The sequence below is a fragment of the Pelmatolapia mariae genome, linkage group LG10_11 (assembly GCF_036321145.2).
Source record: "Pelmatolapia mariae isolate MD_Pm_ZW linkage group LG10_11, Pm_UMD_F_2, whole genome shotgun sequence".
Classification (NCBI taxonomy): Eukaryota; Metazoa; Chordata; class Actinopteri; order Cichliformes; family Cichlidae; genus Pelmatolapia; species Pelmatolapia mariae.
This window is the reverse complement of record NC_086236.1, coordinates 50,025,835-50,049,747: the sequence shown is the minus strand read 5'-3', so window position 1 is coordinate 50,049,747 and position 23,913 is coordinate 50,025,835. Positions and strand designations below refer to the sequence as shown.

Genomic DNA, 23,913 nt, shown 5'->3' with positions numbered 1-23,913 from the left:
CATCAGCAGTCAGCAACATGGCTCCCTCTCACTGCGTCGTGCTGAGCAAACAAGCCTGACCTCTGCGCAACACCCACAACAACACAGCAGAGTGACAGTTATTACACATGACTTCAGAGTACAATAAGCTACAGAGCATTTTGTTAGCAGTAGGGTTGATTTGCTTAGTATTGTGGTGTTTATGCCTGGACAATTTAAAAAAAAAAAAACTTGCTCTGGTGGTTTAATAAAAAAAAATAAAAAATTAAAGGTCCCACACTGATGTACAGTTTTAAGTGTAATCACAATTGTTGGAACTGAATAAGCATGCGCGTCCACACTTTTCCACACCTTTGGGCTATCGCATTCATTTTTCATGCTTTTCCAGACTTTCCAGTCCTGCAAGGGAGGCACTGTTTACTCGTTCCTGTCTCACATTTTTTGGGGCATGTTTAAAAAAAAAAGAGAAAAAAGTGAGCCAGTTAATCAAATAATTTCATTTTTAACTAAATTTCAAAAAATAGAACTAGCAAATTAGAACTAGCAGCGGTGTGTGTGTGTGTGTGTGTGTGTGTGTGTGTGTGTGTGTGTGTGTGTGTGTGCGCGTGCGCGTGCGCTGACAGTCATTGAATTTCTCCTATGTCTGTGTATTGGACTTTTTAGTATTGACCTCTCTGTGTTATTTTGTTTGTCTCTTCTTGTATATGTGTATGTGTGTGTGTTTATGCATGTGTTTGTGTGGAACAAGATTACAAACCTGCTTAACTGAAAATAAACCAGACTATAGTCATGCATTCCATCAAGAGGAAAAAGAAGAAGAAGATACACGTTGTAAGACTATCTTGCCAGTTTTAAATCTTTAAACTGAGGGCAAATTCTGCCTGTAAATCGCTTGTATAGTTACCGTGTCAGGCTTATACTGGCTTTTCCACATGGACAAGTAAAACAAAACAAAACAATCAATGTTTAACAAGCAGAGAATGAGACAATATGCTGGCAGCATATTATCTATGTGTCATTGTACAGTATGTAACAGCTTTGTTAAAAAAGGGAAAGAGGTTCTCTCAAGGTTAAACACACAATGTAGTTACTCAGATTTTTTTTAACCATATGGTTAACAATATATATACACACACACACACACACACACGCACACACACACACACACACACACACACACACATATATATATACATATATATATATATATATATATATATATATATATATATATATATATATACATATATATATATATATATATATATATATATATATATATATATATATATATATATATATATATATATACATATATATATATATATTGCAGTAAGATAAACCTTATCATCTCTATACTCTAGATCTCAACAACACCCTGGATCAACTGTCAATATAATCAGACTCCACGGGAGAAGAGTGAAATTTCATCGGCACCTTGTGTCTTTATGTGTCGTGGCATTAAAAAACAAAACAAAACAAAAACCTGAGCGTTTTTCTAAGAAGTGGTTGGGTTGGGCAATTTCACACTCCTGACGCACTTTTTTGAGTCCTTAGCAGTATCAACAACTTTTCGCTGATGAGACAATAGCAGATAGTTCCATTTAATGCGGGAGAAACCATTCGGTTGGAGAAGAGGGGTGTCAGGAAATTGCCAAAACACTCACCCAAACACGAAGTCGAGCATATTTATTTTAACTCACGAGCCTGTGTGATATGAACGGTAAGAGCTGAGTTTATGCATGTGTTACAAAAACGAAGCACAAGCGTGATGGTCGAGTGAAAGCGGAGAGGAAACCTTGCTCCACCCCCCCTCACGGGACAGAATGGATTCGACCTACTCAATCATACTCTTCAGCATACACTGCAAAGAGCATGCTTTCACCTTTAGGATTGTCTGTGCTTCTTGAAGTCACCCTGGATTATTCTTTTGGATAACGCAGGTACGCACATCTCGTCTTTCCCTGCCTTTTAGACACATAGAAAAACACAGGGGCGGTCTCGTCGGTGTTTGGATTTGGTTGTAGGTGGTATGCGATTGTCTGATCTAGATTTATAAATAGGTTACATGCAAGAAAGGGTGTAGTGGTTGATTTAAATATATATGTATTTATATATATAACACTGTGTGTGTATATATCGTGTATGGCTATCTCAATGTAACAGAACCAGAAGTATGTACAAGTGTGTATAAATTCTCCACTCTTTACAGATTTACAGACACTGAGTGAGTCACAGCAGTTTGATGATACTTCGAATTTGTGAGACTCCTCATACCTAATGTGATCCTTCAAAAAAAAGAAAAGAAAGAAAGATAGAAAAAAGGGACTAAACCAAACTAACGCGTTTGAATAAAAGGTGGAGTACTTGGTTAATATGCTCCACCGACATCCTTCAGCTCAGGCAAACTTTCCATCAGCTCGACACACACACACACACACACACACACACACACACACACACACACACACACACACACACACACACACACACACATCTCTTCCTTGAGTAATGTTTTGGATAATAAACTCTATCATTGCAGCATCAGAAACACAGATGGCAGCTGTAGACTTCTGAGTAGTGTTAAAAAAAAGAGGCAGCTCAGAGGCTCAATACAGAAAACATCCAAGAGGAGGAAGAGGAGGAGGAACAGTTTCTCTCTCTCTTTTTTAGAGATTGTTTTATTCACACGGAGGGTGGAGGTGGACGTTAGGGAAGGGTGGGGGCAATATCCATATTAGGAAGCCGTGTCCTACATAATAGACATGGCACAACTGCCACTGAGCAAGGCACAGGTGCCGGGCAGCAGTCGGGGTCCGGTGGCTCTTTTAGACATTACATATGAGGATCTGAAACCGCTGGAAGCTCTCTGGTGTGTCGCGTTTCTTCTTCTTTCAATCTCTGCGCCTGCTGAAGCTCTCACAATCTGCATGCGGGGTGTGTGCCCGTGCGCGTGTGTGTTTGGGGGGGGGGGAGAAAGACATGTGGCGAGGGAGGAGTGAAGAAGTAAGGGGGGGGGGGGGGGGGGGGTTGATCGTGTAGTTCGTGTGAGATAGTGTAAGTAGGGGCTACTACTTGCCCCCCCACCCGCAGTTGATGACACACACCTACAGGATGTGTGCCTGCTGTTATGGTAAAGGTTCACAATAGCACTAAGCTCCAACGGGGGGGGGGGGTTACTGCAAGACAGTTGGGATGGCTGAGGCTTGTTTCGCCTTGTTTCACGTAACCCCTATTATGTGACGTGTACATACAGGTGAATGTGATACCAAAATGAGGGAGTGTATGTGCGTGTGCAAAACTAAGCCCAGAACACCAGTGTCAAAGGGATTTCATACCAATATAACACACGAGCACATTTGCGCACGGGGGTCATTGTGAGATGAGTGTCTTCTTCACTTCTCTGGACACTTTATCATTAATTGCCAACACACACGCGGGCGCCAGTTCACGTGTCCCTGATAGGAAGCGATGGACATACGTGAAAGCACGGAGAGTGGAATGTACGTCCTCTGCGTGGGGGGCAGAGGTTTGGTGACACCGCGAGGACAAACTTTTTTTCTTCTCTTTTGTTCGCCCTCGATCTTGCACCTCACCGTTTCACAAACACAATCTCTCTCTCTCTCTTACACACACAGATGGGGCTTCTTTCCATGCACGGTGCGTTCAGGTGCTCTCATAACCTCTGCCATTCACATTCTAGAAAATGTGATCAGAAAGTAGTGTGTGGTGGTTTTAAAAGAGGAAGGATTTGTTGAATCTCGCTGTGACATGGGGGATGTTGCATGGCTTATGAAAAGATAGTCTGTGCGGACCAGCCTATAGTGTGCTTCCTTTACTTGAAACGCGTGCGAATTGTAGGAAATGGAGTGACTCAACGTGAAAAGTAACAAATGCATGAAATTATTAATTTTAATGAAGTGACATCAAAACCTACAGGCTAATCTAAATCAACAATGCCCTGCGCGACCTTTATTTCCAATCACTCAATAAATCTCTTACTCAATGGAATCCGCAAAGTGACGTCTTCCAACGTTATCTGATCATTCTGAGTACAAAAGTTATTGACTCAAAAGACGAGCAGATGAGAGAAACCAGAAAATACAGAAACTATATAAATATATGTAGCCTAAGCAAAAATAATTACCATTTAACTGGCTAGCACCTCTAACAACACACGCCATAATGTACACTATCTTTTGGAGCCGTATTCAACATACAGTAGTATTTGTTTACGTCGCTGCTAAATTTACTACATAATTCCAACCGTGTGTCACTTTATCCCTGAGTCATGACATATCCGACAACACCTAAAAGCAGCAGCAGCGAAACGACAAGAGACAAGACAGACAGAGAGAGAGAAGCAGAGAGAGGAACCTGTACTGTGGTAGCTACAACCCAAGGAGACAGGAATTCGGCCGAGATAATAATAATAATAGTAATCGTGCAGGATTGTGGCGAAGTTGATCAGCGGGCTGCTGTTGTCAGTCGCCGCACTGGCTCACACAGCGGGGTCTCCTCTGTATCTCTGCTGGATCTGGACTCTTGGACGCTTTAGGAAACCTGCCCCCCCCGCCCCCCCCTTTCTTTCTCCGACTGTTTGAGCTGCTCAGCGTTGTTTTAACTGGTGAGGAAGTGAGTTCACATAATTATTACTGTTTGTAATTTAGAGGGTGTGTTCGTGGTGGCTGGTCTTGCTGCTACTACTACTACTGCTGCTGCTACTGCTACTACTGCAGCAGCTGCTGGTGCTCCTGCAATCTTTGGCTGTTACACATTCTTTAGTTTGAAACCTTGTCATTTCCTTTAAGTGAGAGGCGAGAGAGAAGTGACTAAGACAGGGACAGTAAAAAAAAACAAACGGCATGTGCTACAATGGAGATAAGGGTCATTTTGGGGAATGTTTGACTGATAAGTGGAACCTTGTGGCTAGGAAAAGCAACAACAACAAAAAAAGAAGAAGAAGAAGCCAACATAATCCTGTGATACACTTAGGAATGGTGCTATGCAAATAGTAGGCAAAACTGACATCCCAAAGGAGCTTCACGGGGATATTAGAACTGTATCATAAAACAGTTTCAAACATCTTAATGGTAGCAGTAAGTGTAAATGATAGCTGCACTGTAGGTGATAAAGGAGGATAAAACAAAATCAATAAAGTGATGCATATTATAAGGGGTTATAAAGAAAGTTATCACTGGAGACAGTTATGTAAAAGCATAGTTTGCAGTAGAGATAGAGGAGAAAGTGTGCGCATGCATGCCAGTGTGCACATGTGCCAAAACAGGCTCACCTTCCTGCTTTGTAGTTTGAGCAATACAGATGATGAAAAAAAAACACGGAGAGGGAGGAGGGGGGTAGCTGTTCTCTTTATCTGCTGGTGTAGGAAGTTTGACTTCAAATAGGAGCCTAAATAATGGTGGCTTTGTATCGAGTGGAGTTTCCACACACACACATGCGTATACACCAAATACTGTGATATTCAGCTGTTCCCTACAAGTAAGAAAATTTTGGCAAAAGGGTTGTGTTCCCTTCACTGTCCCCCGCTACAACGGCTTTGTTTCTAATTGTGCACGGGACCCTCAGCTGCCAGTCTTCTCTTGCCTATTTTCTTTGAGATTATCTTTCTGTGGCATAGTGTTTTCCCCTGTAGCTGTTGAAAGATACAGCATTTTTCTTCTGTGTAAGGGTCATACACACAAACACACACACACACACACACACACAGAAAGAGAAAGAAGTAGAGAGCGGAGGGAGCGAGCGAGGGAGGAGGGAGGAAGAGAGGCAGAGCGTTGTTTTGCAGACAGGATTACATTGTCTCCCCTATGTTAGATTTCAGACATTATGTTAAATATTTCTAGGCCTGCGACTCTCGCCCTGTGCTCGTGCCAGCAAATACAACACCCTGCAGCGCAGCACAACAACAATAAATGATCTAACTTCCCCAAATTGACTGTTAGATAATAAATAGCAGTTACGTGTGATCTGAGTCTCATGGATACTGACAAGAATAGGTGTGATAGGCAAACAGATTTAGTCAGTTATGGAGGGGGGTGTTTGGAAAAAAGTAGCTTTTCTGAATGTTTAATTGATTTTTTTTGTTTGTTTAGATTTTTTCCTTTTCTTAATCCAAGAGTGAAGGAAAAGCTGCAAACAGGATTAACTGTAGCTGACGAGTTCAGCGTTGGGGGTATTATTTTTTCTTAGAAGGTTATGTCATAGAAGTAAATAAGCAGTGACGTCACTTGTTGACCATCGCAGCCGAGTGAAAGAGGAACATGACCTGTGTTTAAATGTGAATTATGACGGTTCATCACTTGACTAATACAAATGTAAGTCATGTTCAGGGAGTTGAGAACTTTTTGGAAAGCACAGATGCCTCACATTCACAAACAAGTCCCCGGAGAGCTTATGCATGGCTCGAGTGAAGCCTTTGTGTTTGATTGCCTTCCACCACTGCGTGTCTTTGCATAAACCGAAGAAGTGCTGCGAATATCTTCAGTAGAACTGCCTGTCTGTCGCACGCAGTTTGTGCACTCAGTTTTCCATCCTTGTGCTTATCAAGATCAAACTCTGAGCCATACCTTGACTTTTTATCTTACCCTGGCACTTTTTTTTTAATTTGTAAAGTTCATCCAGCCCCTAACTCCTCCCCTCCTGTTCTTCCTGTATCTGTGGGAGTAAAATTAGCAATTTAATTTTTTTTTTTTTTTTTTTTTTTTTTTTGGAGTGGGGGTTTGTATTGTCCCTTCAGAGTGTAGAAGTGTTTTATTGGTGTGGCGAGAAACAATGAGGACAAGGCAGGGCTTTGTGGTGGCAGAAATGCATTTTTAACCCATGTGAATGAATGGCGCCTCACATTCCACAGCAGCAGGCCCTTTACTGAATGGCAGCACTAACTCGGCTGTTTTCATTACTCATTACTGCCTTGTGCCTTTTCACCATGTACAGAGTCATTTACCTTCACCACACTGGAGGGGGGTTAAACACTATACAGACTCTTGTTTATAGTCGATTTTCAGAACTGGACATGGGGTAAAACTTATGATTTGCCTAACTGTCTCTTGCTCAACAATCAGTATTAAAGCTGCTCTAGTATATAAACATTAAGAAAGGATGAACTGATAATGTTCAGTGGGAAAGTTCTGCTTGTAGTGATATAATGTGCATGATCTATTGTGACTTTTTAGCTCAGCGTTTTGTCTGTCTGGCCTCAAGCTTTATTGTTCCACTTCATTGTTGATGCTCTCATTGAGTCATTTCCAGCATAGACCTTAAAAGAAAAAACTTCATAAATAGTCAGTGTAAAGAGCAAATCATTGGCTAAAAAAAGGGTATATTTTTCTTATGAACTGATGGGAAGAAAAAAAGTAGTAAAAAAAAAAAAGTCGGTGAGAAACATGAATGTTCCTCCTCATAAGCAGGGTGCACAGATTTAAAACAACAATAATAATCCCTGTTAGTATCTTTTTCAGAAAATGGTAATGGCTTAAGTGTCTAAATCTTTTAGTAAAGACCTTTGTAAAAATCCTTTTTTCCCTGTAATACTGGGGTGTGAGCGTTCTCTGTTGGTGGTATCTAAGACCTTGCTGAATTCACAGAGAATGGTTCCAAAGCTGGCTAATTGTGTTGTCCTGCATACACAATTCGTAAATCCGATCCATTCAGTCCACTTTTCACTGTAATTACTACCCTGCTTTGACCGTACTTTCTCATCTCTGTCCCAACTGCTCGTGGTAATGTTGTGTGGTTTGAAACTATAATTGATATGAAAGGAAAAAAAGTCATCAAATCAGAGGACAGATATGTTTTTCTGCAGAGGCATATAGTCTGAAGTCATTCTGTGTGCCCTGCTGCCCCCCCCCCCCCCTTTCCCCTCTCTCAGCTCTTCCTTGTTATGTTTTAGATCATATCAGTGCTTTTTACATGAAAGCAAACATGTACGCATCTGCCTTTACATGGTTAAGTAACTTTGTGACATGCTGAAGTTGGATTGGAGATGGGAAATGACGAACGCAAAAACAATTTTCTGGTATGAATCAGAAATGGAGGAGGAAAAAAATCAAACAATTTATTGTCTTTTTACTGGTGCTCCACACAGCCACATCATTTTAATACGGGGTCTAGTGTCTATTCTGTGGTGATGGCATTGATTCCCTGCTACATGGTGGGGGTTTCCACTCTGAAAGGGCAGTCTCTCTGTGTTAGCCTAGAAACACCAAGCTCCTGGATTAAATTATAAATGAGCCCTCCGTGGGAAACGTATTGCTTACTGCTTAGGATAATCAGAAGGAATTTTGCATTTGCTGTCATCCCACACATTTCCAGTGGATGTTTTGTCCTCTCTACTAACTTCTGTTCCTGTGGTGCCCACAGTTTTCTTAAAACTTTTGATAACAGGTGTGCAGTTAATCCCTTTATTCCGATTGCACCTGCACCCTCTACCCCCCTCCCGTATGGATCAATACAGTCTGTGCCAAGCCAAGCAGCATTGTCCAGGTACTAAACTGTGTAGACAGATATCTGTCTAAATTAGACCCAAATAAAATGATGTAGTAATCAGGGGATTAAGATAGGAGAGGGGTTAAGGGGTTAGAGCTGGTGGGGGTAGGGGGGGGATTTAGGCACAGGCCATTTTAGTCATCTACTCATAGTGTTGGGGTGGGGAGAGAAAGACAATGGTGTTTTGTTTTTTTTTTAAATTAAGTACGCATCTATTCAGCAAAGTGTGATCTTCAGACTTGGGAAGGATTCACTTTTTCCCACCTAAAGTTTACTGATGCAGTGGTGGAAAACCCCTCTGAGACAGCAAGCCCTAATGGGAGTGAATAACTTCCCTTTGAAAGCCATATATAGATATAGATAGTGCACATTTATATACAGTACATCTGGCACAGCTTACTTTATTATATCTATCCTTACTAGGGTTACTGATATAATAATGGCAGAGCACAGTTCCCTTCATAAACTAGCTGAAGCTGGTTTAGGTGGGTGTAGGTGCAACCTACAGTAATGATTTTCAACTAAATTCCACATTTTTCATGTTGTAAAAGTCACATTCTAAATACTGTCATTTGCACACATCCACTGAGAGTCTAATGGAAACTGTTTGTGACACAAGGTAGCATTTTTAGTCATTGCGAGATTGCTCATTTCCAAAGTATTTTAGTGATGTTAGGAGTAGTTAGTGTGAGGGGTTCCTCTTACTGCAATGTATTTTTTTTTTTACTCAGGTTATATTTAAAGTATCTATTTTTATATATTTACTCTTTTCTTCTTAGGTATAAGCTTTACAAGAGCACATACGTTTGTTTCCATTTTAAATAATGAAATCAACAGTGTAACCCGTGTGTGTATTTGCATGTGCTTTTTATGCCTGATGGTAAGAGCTGGATCTTTGGTTCTTGGTAAAAAGAAAAAACAAACAAATAGAATAAATAACTAAATTAGTATAACACCCCCCTGAAACAGGTCAATTTGAGCTTTTAAAATTTAATATAAATCCTATATTTCCATACTTTGTAGTACAAAATAGAAAGTACACTAAAATAATGTTAGCAGGCATTTGCAATTGCTGCTGGCAGCCTTAGCTAAATATGGCAGCTCATCCTACTAAACCTAGCAAACCAACATTTTTAAAACATTATCTCCATACCTGAGCTATGTGTGTTGTGTGTCTAATAAGCCTGGTTGCCCTGATACAAGAGCCAAATGCATGCAGTTAACAAAGCATGGCAAAGTTTTCTCTTCTCTTTTTCTAGCAGCCATGCTAACTCTACATGCTAGCATTAGCCTTCTGCTCTTGAGACAAAACTTGTTAAAAACTACAGGACTCACGCAGGATGAACCAGATATTAAATAGAAAAAGATATAACAGTCGGACTGTTATATCGACTGCTAAACCAGTGTGTCATACATTTGCGCTACATTCTACCTTTTTGACACGTGTAGGTGTGTGCCAGTATTTTTGCAGTTTTCCAACACTGACAGTTTGCCTGGTCTGATTAGCGCTATTGCTGATACTCCTACTAGTTGCCCTAATAAATAATATTTTCACCAGCTGTGAGTAGGCTGGGACCATCACTGAAATCAGGGGTGGGCCCCACTGAGTGGCTGATGATCTGATGATCAGGGTTGGATATCGACTCCATTTATCAGTGCCGCCATTTATTAGCGGAGGACGCTCACAGCAGGGTTGGGCCTGTAGGGATGCAAGCGGTGTTGCAGAGTCTTGTCAGTGCATAGATTTCTTCAGTTGCAAAGAGTGGGATGTGTTGGAGAGTTTTTGCAGAAAATCTGACTCTTGCTTCAGTTCAAACACAAGCTCCTTTGCCACATTACAAGCCACATTGTCCATCACCGTCACTCATGTTGATTTTCCGCCTTACGCATTATTGACGATACAATAAAATAACAACCAGGAGCAACGCAGCGCTGAGCTGACTGCGCTGGATTCATTAGCGGCACTTATCAGGTTTGAGCTGACATAGTGATCATAGTTAATAGATTTCTGCCTGCGTCCATGAACCGAAGCTTGGCATTGTTGCTGTGATTGCTGCTGGATTAAAGAAGAGAAATAAGCTTAGCTGAGAGAAACAGCCCAGAGGACCACGTGGCTATGATTGGGGGATTCAGAGAGAGAGAGAAGGGGAGAGGAACGGCAGTCTTTGTCCAGCCCAGATGTCACTGTAGTAGACTGCCCTTATTGATCTGCTGCTTTACACAAACACACACATATCCTACACACCACTCACATACACAGTCTAATTAGATAGCTATACAAAGGGAATTTAAGAAGTGATACCTTCAATTTAGCTACATAAACACCATTTACCGCTGATTTATTACTTACTTTATATTGAAATATGTGTCTCGTTATAGAATATTCTTTTAACCGAGATAAGAAGCATTCCATATTCACTGTTGCAGAGTGCGTAAGCATACATCAGTTGAAGAATATTTTGAAATATCTCCATCTCTGCATTCTTTCTACCTTGCCTGGTTTTTATGTCTACCCTTTTTTTAAGGTTTGATAAACCAAGACGACACAGTCACTTAGCATGTAGGTGTCTGTGTGTGTTTCACAGGGCTCGGCAGAGAGGGGACGCAGCACCCAAACTTAATCCAAACTCACAGCAGCCCAGAGGGCATTAAGGGTGGGTGGGGGGTTGGGTGAACCGTTTCCTAAGAAGAGAGGTTCATTTTTTAACATACCCATTCCCTGCCATTTAATAAACACACTCTAAATGGGGATGCAAATGCCTACAGAAATTTTTAAGAACCCCATTGCTTACATGTACAGGTTCAGATTTTTTTTAAGGCTTGATTTCTTTGGAAAATTCACCACAGTTCAAAAAAACTTATATGCAGGGAAGAAGTTAAGAATAGGTGACTTCCACTCGGGCAGCACAGACAAAGAAAAAGAATGCCACTTATGGGAACTAAAAACGCAAACATTAAAAAAAAGGAAGTTATGAATAACCACTTTAAAAGTACTTTGCAAATATTTTCATTTGCTTTACTTCTTGCCACACTGTCCCTACACACACACACACATACAGGGTTGCCTAATCCTCCTCATTAACTACTGTTGTTGCTCCATTCTTATATATAAAAAAAAAAAACTTTAAATACAACACACTTTAAAGTCTGCTGTCTACTTCTCCACTTGACTTGATCCATCTCAAGTGCCCCATATTTACTACTACATTGCTAGCAACATCTATTAGTCAGAAGAAGTCTTTTTGGGCAGGAGGAGGGGGGACACAGAATCAGAGAGAAAATGGAAGAAGAGTGGATGTAGTTAGTCCAGATTGAAGGCCAGTGATGTTACATGTCTGACTAACTTAGGGAAACAAGCTGGAAATGTCTCCAGGCTACTGCAGCTAATCATTCAGCCCACAGAGGAACTGATCGTTAGCCACTGATGTCAGCCTAACCTTGCCACGATGTGTTTTAGTGAGTTGTGTTTGTATGTGTGTGTGCGTGCGGGTTGGTGGGGGTGGGGGGTTATAGATGGAATGATGGACTTTACTCTGTTAAAAAAAACCCAAAACAAACGTTTGCTGATCATAATGGATGAGGAACCACCTCCTGCTAAGGGAATATAACATAAAAATACAACAATTGCTGTAACAAACTCCCCAAATGTTCATGTTTTACTTTTTCTCAAAATGAATCCATAGAATGAATAACAAGAAACAAAAACAGAAAAACATCCAAATTTGGGTAATATTTACTCTGAGACCACTGTCTATTCAACTATAGCTAAATTAAAGCCCTATTGGAGAAGAGGGACAGTCATAGAACAGTGATTACATCATCTCTGAGGCGCTGAGGAAGTAGGACCAGGAGGTGCTCTGGGTCAAGCAGGCGTCAGGGTCACTGAGGACAGAGGTGAGGGGGAAGAGGGTCGCCCAAAGATTAGCGAGCTCACCCGAAATCTCAGTGTGGCTGAGACATCCAGGTGAATTGCAAGCATGCATGCGTGATGAAATCAATCTGGATGCAGACTGGAGGCCATGTGCGTGTCTGTGATCTGCTCTCGAGGATTCTCCTGTGCATGGAAGGAGAAGGGAAAACAACCTTATCTAGCACAAACACAGTAGCACAAATACTGAAGCGTTGTTATGACTGGGAGTGGCATACGTTGCATTGTGCTCTTTCAAGTGAGACCAGCTGAAGATTGTAGAGACTAGTTGAGCTCTTTGCCTATGTTTGTCTATTTCTTAGATCAAACTATTATGTAATATTAAAAGTAAAGTTCACTTTCAAGAGAAAAAAAGTTACTTAAAGATTTTTTTTTTGTCTCCCAAGGGAACAATGAGAAGTCTAACAAATGTCCTCAGGTGCTGCCACTTGAGTTAGCATCAGTTGGGACTAAAGACTACAAATCTCACAATATGGAAAAGAAAGACCCCCCCCCCCCCCCCCCCCCCAAAAAAAAAAAGAAAGAAAGAAATAGATGTATGAAAATAGAAAGAAGTGATCTGACTCAATCAGCTACTGAGCTATCAGCAGCTTGAGTGTTTGAGGCTATCAGCTGGAGGCAACATTACCTCCTACTAACATCACACACATCATTCTGGACAGTCGGTGGCAAAGTTGCCTTTGTGTGAGAATTTGGGAAAAACTTTGTGTAGATTAAAAAAATCTGCAGCTTCAGTGGTTTTCATTTTTAGTATTCATTTAGTAATATCACAGTTATAACTGTATTTAATCTTTGACAGCGTCATATCCAGTGCATTTAGCCTGTTAAGAACAGAAACATGTTTTTGGTCTCCCATTGTGTTTCCTGGTTGCTGTCTGCTTTTTACCTCTGTTCCCAGCTGTCTCTCTGTTCGTCTGTTGCTCCGGGGCCTTGCAGTCAACTACACAGGAAAGAAGAGACCAAAGATAGGGAGCTTTTTAGCACCCCCTCCCCACCTTTCCCCCCACCCCCCATCCACAACACACAACCCTAACACCCCAACATCTACAGCTACTAGCAGCAGCAGCAGCAGCAACACTCTTGATGCTTTGTAAAGAATCCCTCAGCACACAGACAGCCTCCCTTTAGCTATCTGCCTGGCCTCAGTGCCCTGTTCCTACATTGTATCCAGATGTGAGGAGGATGGTTGAAGGGAGGAAGGTAAAAGGGCCCCTGGTACTGCCCTCCCCAGCCCTAGACCATACCAGCTAAACCCATCCCAATAGCAAAGATTTATTAACAAACTCCCTGCTAAAAAGAAATGAGGCCAGCAGAGCAAATACCCCAGATTTTCATTTCAATATTTGCACATGTTTAAATGCTGCACATAGCAACAAACAGCGCAGTGGCCGTTTCTGCTCTTTTACCCTAAAACTAAAACCGAGGAGATGAAAATCTGTTGCTCTTAAATACAGCTGGCTGCGATCATCTAATCCCTGGCTGCAGACCTCTATTTAAAGAGCGTAGCCGCTAATCCCATCAGATTATACCTGACCAACTGTACAAAATCACCTAATTAATAGTCTTAAGGATAGTCACAAAAGGCGGGCTTCCCTTGAAAATAAGACCTTAATAAATCATACAAAAAATTTGACCCATATACAGAGTCCTAATCTCGGGCATAATCTCAAACATGGAAACAGGAAACTCGAGGTCAGAACTCCTCATGGTCAGGACTCGTCTAGAAACTAGAATCTGGAAGTGGGTCAAAAAACTCCCAAAACATTTTAATGCAGTAAATGCATTACTTTACACTGAATCATACTGAGACCAGTGTGAGATGTAAATTCCCCCTTAAACCAATGCTATAGTTGTACTATCTGTAACGTCGTACTGGCTTACTGCTGTACATATACTGATATGACTCCTTTAAATGCATATTGATTTTTTTTAATTTGGTTTGTGTCCCAGAAGCAGGTGGTGTACTCAGATTTAAGTACCTGGGCAGCAAGCTCTGTGCCATGCACGTGCCAGGTAGAACTAAGGAGGAGGTTTTACGAATATGTGTGGATGAATTAGAATACTTGTATGAGCAAAAAAAAAATCAGTTTGGGCCAAATTTAAGTTCAAATTTAGAACTTCTGTTTCTATTTTTCAAACGTCAATGGAATTGTTTTGGGCAGCTTAAAACAAGTGCTGCTACTAAATGTGTGGAACTAATTTAGACTGCCTTATTAGATCAGTTCAGTGCATGAGGTATTGGTTAATTCTACAATAAATACGTAATTAATTAGGCTGCATCACACTGGAAATATAAGCAACGAGTTTCCTTAGTCTCTTGCCCTGACTCTTTCCAATGCTTCCACATTATTGTCCACGTGTACGACCACATATATGATCCTAAACTATATTTTGCTATGACAGTGCCATATTTTTTTTCCTTTTTGTATGGTAGAGCCCTGCTTATCTTAAATTGATACTATTGCAAATGCAGGTTTATCAGCAGACTTTGTGTCTGCCTCCATGTGTTTATGTTTCTTATTAGAAGTTAGCTGTGTCCATTTTTAGTAACCCATCCTGCCATCTTCAGTCAGTACAGTGTGTTGTGTAAAGTTATCCACTGGTGCGGTTTGGAGAGAGGGACTGTGTGTAATCCTCGATCCTCTGTCCCTCACTTCATGTGTGAGCTGTTGCTTTTTAGCAGTGGTTAGGTGGCTGGTTGCCTGGTTTAAATGGCCTGGGTAATGCAAGTAGCTCCCACTGGAGGTTTCTGATCTCTTTAGGGAAAGCTGTGCAAACATTACTGTTTGATGCATTATTTGCCTTCTCCTATATTATCCTCAGCTGCCTGTCCAATTTAATGACTCAACATTAAGTGGTGAGCTGCGTCAAGCTGCTACAATTAAGAATTTGGGCTTTTTCTCAGACTTTCATTATCAGAATACAAAATTGATTGTTCACTGAAAAGAAGACTAGATGGGTAGATTGCTACAACTACATAACTTGAATGGTTATGGCTAAGCACATAACTCTAACCCTTCTTTGTCTTAGGGTTTTTCTTTAATATAATATACAGTCATCTTGGTGCGATAGACAAAACTTAATTCAAATTCAGTCAGATATCTCCTGGAATTTAAAGAGTTCATCGAGATTGAGCACAGGCAAAGCTGCCAGACAGCATTTTTTTTTCTACAGTTTGACTTGACCTTCAGGAGGTTTTTCATCTTACATTTTTAAAAGTTAACACAATAGAAAGGTATAGAACACATTGAGTTAAAAAATCCTACAAAGTTTCTCTGATCATAAATTGAATCATGGCCATTGTGGTTGTGTGGTGTGCCTTAACCACTGGTGCACCAGACATAATATTTCAGGAACAATATGTTCTGTCCAGAATTGAATGATAAACTAACTCATTAGCAGTGTAGGGACTAACGCGTTATTAGGTAACGCGTTACAGTAACTACGTTATTATTGTGGTAACGAGCACGGTAACTAGTTATTATGCCAAAATCAGGAACACGTTTATCGTTTCTGGGATTTAGATAGGGTCGTTATTCGTTACTTCATGTGTTGCGTTCGACTTACCTTGGAAATTGGAACACGGACCTGGGAATGATGTCACACTCGAGTAAACGGCGTTCTGGTTAGCCTCGTCAGAGAAGTCGGGGTTCCAATATGGCGACGCCCTCGAAAACGGTTGTTTTGCTAGCCCTCTACAAAAACAAATTACTATTAAACACATATGCAGCTCATCTGCAGTCTGGAGTTACCTACGTCTTCCTACTCGGAAGGCAGAATTTCCGAGTTCCGAGTACAATCGAAAGCACCACGACTGCAGTTTCCGTGTTGGACATAAAAAGCGCACGTGATGCTGTGACGTAGGCTAGAATCTTAGACCACTGAAGCACTTAATCTACCATCATATTTTATTTATCTACATGACCTGACTGGAGGAAATGTTATTTTGGTTAAATATTGACTATTTATGAGGCTGAAAATACTTATTATTTTATTTTTCTTTGTGAGGCTGACTTTTAAGTTTGCCTGTCATTACTGAACATGAGGTCTCCAGTTGGTGCAGTTCAGCTTACAGTTTACACAGAATGGACAAACCTCACTGTGTTTATGTTGAACCATTTTTGCACTAAATTATTTGCACTATTTTGATACCTACAGCTCCTAAATGGTCTGAGGCACAGTTTAGTGTTGGCACTGCTAAAATGGCAAAAATAAATATACCTTTCAAAAGTTTCATCACACTGTATGTCGTGCTTTGTGATCCACTGCTTCTTCCTAGTTATACTACGTACAGTGATTAGATTTATAACACTGTTGCATCAACCCCAAAATGATGTGTTTGCATTTATAGAGGTTTGAAACAATAGAAATAGATTAAAACAGACAGATAAAAAGTGACACATAAAACAAACACTGTTCATTTCTAATTTAGTTTCATTCATTTCATCATTAACTTGCACTCACACTACTACACTGCCATTTTAGGTTCAGGCCATTAGGTGACAGTGCATTTGTGGCAGGATAGTGCTAACATGTAAGCAAGCTAGAAGACTGGCATCCTTGCTGGGTATCCAGTTAGGGAAGCAACACATTAATAAGAGAATTCTGAGTAAAACCAAAGTTAATTTCCCTAGTAACTAGTTACTTTGAAAGTAACGAATAACTTGAGGTAACTGAGTTACTTTTGATAGAAGTAACTAGTAATGTAACTAAGTTACTAATTTAAAGTAACTTACCCAACACTGCTCATTAACTTCATAAAGTCTGTTGTAGACTACTGTAGCTCCATGAATGGAGAGTCATTGTGTAGAGTTTATCTTGGATCACAAACGTTAGCCACAGCAGCGCTCCAGAAAAGGTATTTCTACAAACTAGAGATGTCAAGCTAACTTAATGATGGAACTGTGTGTGATTGTACAGAGCAAAAGTTATGTGGGCATAGTAGGCTACTCATTGTAGTTGTTATATACCTTTGTTGCCATCATGTTCAATTCAATTCAATTCAATTTTATTTATATAGCGCCAAATCACAACAAAAGTCGCCTCAAGGCGCTTTATATTGTACAGTAGATAGCACAATATTAAATACAGAGAAAAACCCAACAATCATATCATATGACCCCCTATGAGCAAGCACTTTGGCGACAGTGGGAAGGAAAAACTCCCTTTTAACAGGAAGAAACCTCCGGCAGAACCAGGCTCAGGGAGGGGCGGCCATCTGCTGTGACCGGTTGGGGTGAAAGAAGGAAAACAGGATAAAGACATGCTGTGGAAGAGAGACAGAGATTAATAACAGATATGATTCGATGCAGAGTGGTCTATTAACACATAGTGAGTGAGAAGGTGACTGGAAAGGAAAAACTCGATGCATCATGGGAATCCCCGGCAGCCTACGTCTATTGCAGCATAACTAAGGGAGGATTCAGGGTCACCTGGTCCAGCCCTAACTATATGCTTTAGCAAAAAGGAAAGTTTTAAGCCTAATCTTGAAAGTAGAGATAGTGTCTGTCTCCCGAATCCAAACTGGAAGCTGGTTCCACAGAAGAGGGGCCTGAAAACTGAAGGCTCTCCCTCCCAATGTTACAATCTGAATCAAAGTACTATGATAAACCATGTTTATCATCAGCCAGTGAGGTGCTAAATTATATTAAATTCAACTGTTTTAATCATATAGCGCTGATGCCCAGCAGCTATCACCTCAAGGAATTTAATATTGTATACTAAAGACCCTACAAATTAAAAGTACCACTGAATCATTTTTCTACTGAAAACTTCAGTTTTTATTTAGCAATAATAAATAACAGGAAAATATAAGAACTACAAAAATTATTTCATTACTAAAACTGTTGTTCAAAAAGTCTGAAAACCTAGTGTTTCAGAATTTGTTATAGTTTCACAAACTCATACACTGCGTGTACAAGATACTTTTCTTCATTAAAAGTGAAAAATGAAAAAATTGGAATCAAGCAGTTGACAGCAATTTGTTATCATTAACTTATTATTTGTTATCACATAACCTATTACTAGACAGGGTGGCAGCCTGACGTTCATGCCGGTATAGGTTCTGCTTGCTTCTACATGTCAATCTGGTAAACCCACTACTATCTAAACAGTGCAACTGGTGCAGATCAGGTTGTGGCATGGAGTTTTATTGCAAACAGGCGGCTTGCATAATTCTGCTTGTTTGCCAGTAGAATGAAGTGATCTGGTTTTCTTAGGCCCACCTGCATCTGGAGGGAAAATAAACTGACATTGTGGGCTGATTTAGATGCATATGGAGTGTTTACCTCCCTGTTTTGTCATATTTATATTCATCTGTTAGAAACACTTGAAGTGTCTTGGATGTAATTTACTTAGTCATTCACAAGTTTTTCATGTTTTGGAGTTTTTGTGTGTCACTTACGCAGGTGTTGCTCATCTTCCTTTTTTTTTTTGTCATGTTTTGCAAGAAAACCTGTCAAATGTGACTTTTGGCTGCCGCTTCTTTGAAACAAGCATGTTCAGTTAAACCTCTGAAGACAGATGTTCCATCAGTATATATAGTAGCAGATTTAGATCTCTTTTTTTCACTGTTATGTACAAACATTAGAAATCTGTAGTGGGAGATTTTTTGTTGTTGTTGTTGCCTGTTTGATTTAATATTTTTCAAGTAAAATATATCAAAACAAAGTAAGAAAATATCCTGTGTTTAAGAGCTCATGCAGGTATATGAAACGTGACAAACAGACATGCATGTTCACACGCACACATCCACATTTGAGCTGCACAGCTTGGTTGGAGGAAGAGGGGAGGGGGTTGTTACAGTGTAACTATACTAGCAGATTGTCTCTGTAGGACTGTTGGATGAATGTTAAGAGACAGTGCATTCTAGCCAATTTCCTGTGCTGTGGTTGCTCTGCAAATAATCGCTGTGATGTCTGGTATTGGTGTTTGGACTCTGCTCTCCTGAAGAATTTGATTAAAAGCAAAAAAAAAAGGGAGAAAATGCAGTACTAATGAGCTAAAAGTTTTATTTTTCTTACCAATCTTCTCAACAGACAGTGGTGATTTGCAGTCCAAATTCCTAAAAATATTGCATACGCCTGTAAAATGGACATCTGCAGTGTGCAGCTCCAACGCTGCAGCTCTCGCACTCTCTCTTTCTACCTCGATCTCCCACATCTTCCCTTCTCGCTCCTCTCAGTCAGCTCTTATTATCCTAATCCATCTCCTGCCATGACTTTACATCACTATTTACCACTTATCTTCCCTCTGCTGCCCTCCTTCTCATTATTTGCTCAGCCTTTTCTACTCTCCCTGACATGCATCTATCTCCCTCTCTTGTTTCTGATGCTGCCTTGTTTTCCTCTGTATTGGTTTAGGGTTTTTCCACTGGGCGGGTTAACAAGCCAGCATGATTTCATCAATGTGAATCAGTCAGCCTGATAAGACGTGACCCAGATGGGATCTCCAGTTCTTTTTATACAGCCATCAATCACGACCACCTAGCCACATAAGCTCACACTAACAGTAATGCCTGTCAGCCTGTGCGCAGCCTGAAATATGGCATGTAGCTTTAGTGCGCTCTTTAGAAAAACTGTGTCCCACATGAAAGACTAACAATGTTTGTTATTCTCATCTTGCATCCCCAGTTCCTGCTTGTTGCTTCTTTTTTTTTAAATTATTTTTGGCTATGAAATCCTGGGCAGATGTTACAGTCAGTGTACACACACACGTGCACACACACGGACACATAAACAACTCCCGGAATATTCCTCATAATGGTCAATAATAAGTTTACAGTAACCTCAGTGAACTTTGTGGAATCTTATATTTGCAGTGGTGTCACTTTCATATTCCCACTGTAATAATCCCCCAAGGCCCACTATGTTTCTAGGTCAGTGATTTTATAGACATTTGCTTTGTATGCTAAAAAAAAGTATTAGCTTAGTAAAGAAATAGAAAAGTATACTGATACATCTCTCTTGTCTGTGCAGTAAATGTTAATCTAACACCAGCAAATAAGCTTAGCTTCCAAACTAAGCAAATTTGCTTAGCTTAGCTTCCTAGCTAATGTTGCTACGTTGCTGCAAATTGTCTCTTTGTTCTTTTAAACACACTCTTACAGCATAGAAACAAAAAAACAAACAAACCAGTCCTAAATTTAAACTTTTTATGTTTTCTCAAATTTCACATTTTACAGGTTAACATACAAAAAAAACAAATCTTGTTTGCCTGTTTTCAGTTATTTACTGCAAATTTTCATTCTGAAGATGGCAAACCACGTCTGTTCTTTAAATTATTGTGGTTTACTAACAAAACAAGTAGCACAGTCTGTGTAAAAGATGACTGTAACTGCTGTGACATTACCTATTTGTTTTTGAAGTGCCCTTTTAACACCCCCGACCGTTTCCATTGTTGTCATCCTGAGAGCCAAATTACCCCCCAGATGTGATGAGGAGGGGTGGGTCTGACTCTAAACCTACTTGGTTAAAGACCTCTAACCAGTTGTTAGCCAGTGAGTTTCAGTGTGGTTTCATACCACAGATAATCCTCTATTTTGAAAAATAGATTACAAAATAGACTCTATTGTTTATCCAATATGACCCAAAATGAGTAACTGAGCCCATAAATTAAACAGTAAAATGTTTACGAGGGCTAAGTCAGAAATCTGTTTCCCCATAGACTTTTATAGAGCTGAAGTCTTTTTGCAATCACAACTATCACCATCTGGTGGCCTTCAGATGTAATGCAGGTTAAAGGTACTTCTGTGTGAGCTACATCATTACTCAGTGAGCAAATGGGTGACTGGCCAAGTTGTAGCTCTACATTTGTATGGCTGTGCTAAGTAGTGGTTTCCCCCTCATCTGAGAGGTTTGCGAGGATAAGGACCTCTAGCAAAATAGTGCATCAGAAACTACTCAGTAAGCTCTATTTTTCTCTAATAATTTGGACAGGTATTTACACAGAGATAAATTAAGTTAAACACTGCAAATGTGGGCATCATTACCCGACCTTTGTCTTTGTCTGGCTTTTTTCTTTTTTGTGTGCTATATTAGAAATCTTCATTATAGAAAGTAACGCTTATGAACTTGTTTTCTTCACGGTGTCTTTGAATATTTAGTCCTCGTGGGTTTATAAAGGGGAAGTGCCATCTACTTACCTACTAGGCCAAAAACAATCAGAAGTGCAAGATATCGGCTGAAAGAAGGAGCGCTAATTAAGCTAATGATCTGCTGGCAGTGACTTCATATCTGTGGAACAGGTTAAGTGTTTCAAAAGAATGTGAAACTTGTGTGGGCTTGGGTTCGGTTATTAATGTAGCTTAGCTTTAACTTAGCAGTACACACAACAAAGTGCTTTCATGCACATTTGACTACTCAGTTATTTAAATGTATTAGCTATACATTTACCTATATATTATTATTGTTTGACAGCTTTACATTTACTTTTAAGTTTAAGCAGCTGACGCACACACACACAGATGGATAGAAATGCTACGCCAGTGTGCTCTGCTATGTTTGCCTACCATCTAACATTCAAAGCTGTATAACTGAACTGACCAAAAATAAGTGAAGTTCCTGTGTGAAATGTGCATAGACTGTAGTCTGGTGTAAATATTGAGAATCTTACTTCCACTATAGTGTAACTCGGATATTGTTAGAAACAACAGTTATGCACCATGTCAGTGGGCATTAATTCAGCAAGCTAGCCATGACTTTATTATGCCTGATATTTTTGTCATATACCATTAAAACAAGCTATACGATAGCTATAATAATTACCTGCGACTCTCCCATCCACAAAAGCAAAAAAAAGTGAGCATGGCATTACTTTTATTTTATTTGACACTCTTATTCAGAAATCCACATACAAAGATGTCTTTAAACTTTTTTTGTATTCTACGTAGCAGTTTTTCCAAGGGAAGTAATTGAATTTTGCCCTGAGGTTACTTTGTTTGGAGTTTTGTTTCTTTATAATGTGTGTGTGTGTGTGTGTGTTTGTACTCTATATCAGTGTGTGAACACCCCACAACAACAACAACTGCCTGTTTGAGCCCACACACTATTTCTGTAGTAGAGCCATCAGGAGATTTCTGTGGAAACCCTCCCATCCTGCATTCCTGTGTGTGTGTGTGTGTGTGTGTGTGTGTGTGTGTGTGTGTGTGTGTGTGTGTGTGTGATGCACACATACACACACACACACACAAAAAGACTCAAAAACAGATCTGTTGCCCTGTTTGGTTCTCATATGTGCTCTTGACAACTCTTACAGGATGTGATTTTCAGATTTTGCCCAAAGGTAAAGGTTTGAAAAGAAAAGCACAGCAAGTAACGAAAAAGCAAATAACCAAGCAAATCAGCAGCCAAACAAACAAACTGTATTCAAGCACACACACAAAACCGCCCCACACAAATTGCATTAGACACCTAATGCAACACCTCGGCATGGACACCTTTTACGTTTTCCAGCAGAACACTGGATGCTAACACATTTTAAATACTATGCTGAGGAGGGTGATGCTGAAATTTGAGATAATGTTTGAGGAAACGCTCCAGTCTGAAGTAAAATTTCAGCTTTTTTAAAAAGCTGCAAGGGGAATCATGATAAACACAAGGCCTTTAATAAATCACATTGCCATAGCTAGATGGTAAAATAAGCAATAAGTTAGTTAATTGTGATTTTTGTGAGTCAAATTACAAAAAGATCTTCTTGGCTGTTGTCTCAGTGATGCTCAGTCTTTGTGCTGTTGTTTGGGCGACTTGGCGCAGGCTCAGAGACGCCCATTAGTACGCAACAGGTTGATCAATACAAAATTTACTCTATCCCTCTCCCACGTTGATTGTGTGCAAGCGACATCTCCACGTGTGTGCACCTGTGCGCAAACTCGCTAACCGCCTGACTATCTCTCCTCGGCAAGCCACAAAATAAAAGGGTTACATCAGAAAGTGTGACAGGGTGGAAGACTGGTGGCCAACTTTGAGGTCGCTGGTCTAATTACACTTCAGAGAGACTGATTTAAGTTCAACTGCAGAGGTCACGCGGGGCTGCGGGCGAGATTGAGGAGAGCGCAGAGGAAGAGGATGAAGAAGGCTGGGAGAGTGGACAGTAGGGAGTGGGGTGAAAAGAGATGGAGAAGTTTCAATTTAACTCTACTGCACGAGTGGTTATAGTGCCTTTGCCACTGTGCTTCTTCTTCATCTTTCTCCCAACCCTAATGCCTTCAGTTTTACCCTGAGACAAAGCATATAAACGAGCTGCATTTGCGGCTTTTCACACAGATCCGAGCAGTAAAGAATGAAACGTCTTATCTTTGATCAAACACTGCTGCGACTCTCTAAATGACTTGTTTGTTTTTGTGTGCAGAACGGTTCTGCTTGAGTGGCCCTAAATGTCTTTCCATGTAAGGGAAAATCAAAAAAGATCCCCTTATATAAGGACATTCTGATCATCCTTACATCCACTCCAGTGCTTTAGGATTAAGACTTGGATTTAGGGGTTGTGGTTAGATTAATGTTGGGCTC

General features: G+C 40.3%; 1 protein-coding gene across 5 annotated transcripts in view; it reads left to right on the top strand.

Moving 5' to 3' along the window:
• Positions 1-1,819: 1,819 nt before the first annotated feature.
• Positions 1,820-23,913, top strand: part of LOC134636040 (zinc finger protein 516) — a 50,557-nt gene continuing 28,463 nt past the window's right edge. For 2 of the 5 annotated variants that reach the window (XM_063485793.1, XM_063485799.1), the window contains exon 1: positions 1,820-1,922. The gene's annotated coding sequence lies outside the window, so the exon portion shown is untranslated. Of the gene's footprint in view, positions 1,923-4,376; positions 4,615-23,913 lie in introns of those variants that run through there. The other 3 variants (XM_063485798.1, XM_063485794.1, XM_063485795.1) reach the window with 3 other exon arrangements.